The following is a 2,983-nucleotide window of genomic DNA, read 5'->3' as shown; positions in this document are numbered from 1 at the left end:
AGGCTCTGAGCTGTCAGCACAGAGCCCGACGCGGGGCTTGAACTCACGAACGACGAGATCATGACCTGAGCCGAAGTCGGCTGCTTAACCGACTGAGCCACCCAGGAGCCCCGTTTTGTTTTAATAATAAAATGGTGTTTTAAGCCAAGTTTCTGGGTAAGTTTTCATGCAGCAATAGTAACTAGAACAAACATTTTCAGGGTTCTTGATCTATCCTGTCAGACTGTTTTCCGGGCCTCTTGGCACACCGTGGCCTCCCACCCAGATCTTACGAGAGCTCCCAGCTCACCGCACATTATCCACACTGACCGTTCACCTCTTGTTTTGTCTTTTAATTTTTGAAATGCTTATTCATTTTTGAGAGAGAGAGAGACACAGAGTGTGAGTGGGCGAGAGGCAGAGTGAGAGGGAGGCACAGAATCCAAAGCAGACTCCGGGCCCCGAGCTGTCAGCACAGAGCCCGACGCAGGGCTCAAACCCACAAACCGTGAGATCATGACCTGAGCCAAAGTCAACACGTAACCAGGAGAGCCACCCAGGCGCCCCTCTTGTTTGTTTTTAAGTTTTTGCTATGGAAAATGAATATGCACAATAGTGAGAAAACGGTATACAAACCAAACGCCCATGTGCCCATCACACAGCTTCGGTGCTTCCCACTTTTATTTCAACTCTTACCCTTCCCACTCCTATCTCTACCAGCAGAGAAGTTATATTTCTACTTACTCTTCCTCAATTAAAGTATATTTGCTCCCTTGGTCACTGAAGACCATTGCTGGAAATAGCTCGGTGAGACAATCAACGACAGAGTAGAAAAGATCAGAGCTACTGCATATACCGAAGAGTTACCATGAGCGAGGCACCATTTCGTTGAATTCCCTTTTTTTTAAGTTTATTTATTTCTTTAAATAATCTCCATGCCGAACACGGGGCTCAGACTCAACGACCCTGAGATCAAGAGCCACATGCTCTACCCACTGAGCCAGCCAGGCGCCAGAGTTGGGCACTGTTTTAAAACCCACCACCTATAATCACTCATTTAAGCTTCACAGAAACTCTAACAGGTAAGAGGAATTATCATCATCCCATCTTACAGATGAGGAAACAGAGGCACAGGAAATTCAATGACTTGCTCCAGTCCGCACAGCTAGCTACAAAGGGGTAGAGACAGAAGTGGAACCCGGGCAGCGCTTCTCCAAAGCAGGCTCTCATCACTCTACGGCATCACTGCTCTTGAGAGAGACTAACTTCTGTGACTGATTAGAGCCCGTCAGGTCGTATGGCATAAAAATGATTCTCTGCTCCACCATTACCCCGGTTACCGGGGAGAGATTTGAAAGCTGGAGATAATACGTGCTGCCATTTGACCAGATGGCTCAGACCAGACGGGTTGCTGGTTTACGTGTAGAGCCCCAGAAAGAAAAAGCCAGGCCAAAGAAGAGACAAATGTGGCGTAGCCTAACAAGGTCAAGGTTTCTACTGCATATGGAGCAGGTCTTGTTCATATTAAAAGGGAAAAATACAACTTCTGGATTACCATGGAGCGTGAAGCTGCCTCAGAGATCATTCCTCAGGAAATCATCGAAAAAAAATAACAGAAATTCACGAGCAGCAGTCAAATGAGGAAAGAAGCACGTTCCGATACTATAAACCTCAAAAAGGTGGTCCAGGAAGGACACAAGACATGGGAGCCAAGCAGGCCGGCATCTTGGGAGGCTTGCTGACCGCACCCCCCCAGCTCCTTCTCGCAGGGGTCACGAAATGCTAAGCACTGGCATCAACACTCAAATCTGCAAAGAGCCGGTCTGTGTGGTTATCTTTATCTTTTCTGATTGCAGGGAAAGAAACTCGATGCTGGGGAGAAATTGGGTGAGACATTCCACTGGAAAGCCACGGATGGGAAAGCTTCAAGGGCCGCCTTCTGAATTGCAGAAGGGATCCCAGGCCTGTGGAAACGGAGTCCAGCAGGTGGAATGAACTCTGAAATAGCAACACGCACAGAGCTCGGGGTTTCTGACGAAGAGGGCCCAAAGCCGCAGCAGAGCCCCCCTACCATGCCCACAGGGCGCAGAAAAAACAGGAAACACCCAGCCTGCCAATTATAGCACTTTGGGGAAAACAAACTGGTCTCAGATAAGGTGGGAAGGCAGTCACGAAGTCACCCACACTCCGTCAGAGCAAATAGGGGGTTTGACGGAGCTGCCCGAACTTGAGCAAGATGAAAAGAATCAGCCCTGGCAAGGAGGCACCGGTGCCTGCGGGGCTGGGGGTGGAAAACAACAGAATCTGATAAAAGACACACACCACAGCCTGCATGAACACTTAACTCCAGGAAAAGAAAGAATCTCCCTTACCAAAGTCTCAAGGACAAGACAGAACTGCCCAGCGATCCACAAGAGAAGACCACAGACAACAGGGATAGAAAGAAAAGAGCAAGTGATAGGATACCCATGTGAGACATCCTCTTAAGGCTCAGCTCAGGAAGGCTGGGACCACATTCCTTTGTGTGGTTCGAGCTCCAGCCTTAGGAACCTGGCTGAACCCTTCCAAGAGAAGGCAGCTATTTGAGTGCCACTGTAAATAGGTACCAGGTTCTTTTAATGTATTAAATCATTTAATCCTTAGAGCAACCCTATGAGATAGACACTATTATCACCCCATTTTACAGATAGGGAAACTTCGCCCAAAGGCACACAGCTAGCAAGATGGTCGGGATCCAGATTCTGTCCTCTTATCTATCGTACTACTCACCATCGTTTACTCAAAGAAAGAAAAAAAAAGTTTTACTCTTCCTCTAGAGCTGGAGAAGCCCATTTTGTTTACCAGGTAGACCGGAGAACTAACCACAGGCTGCCCTGCCTGGAAGAAGAATTCTTTGATTTTCCTCTCCACTCCCAGAGTAGCTGGGAGGGAGCAAGGGGCCTGCCGTGTGGTTACATTTTTTTTTTTTTTTTTTTTTTTTGCGCTAACCTTACTTGACATGTAA

The sequence above is a fragment of the Panthera tigris genome, chromosome B2 (assembly GCF_018350195.1).
Source record: "Panthera tigris isolate Pti1 chromosome B2, P.tigris_Pti1_mat1.1, whole genome shotgun sequence".
Lineage (NCBI taxonomy): Eukaryota > Metazoa > Chordata > Mammalia > Carnivora > Felidae > Panthera > Panthera tigris.
This window is presented reverse-complemented; position numbering follows the sequence as displayed.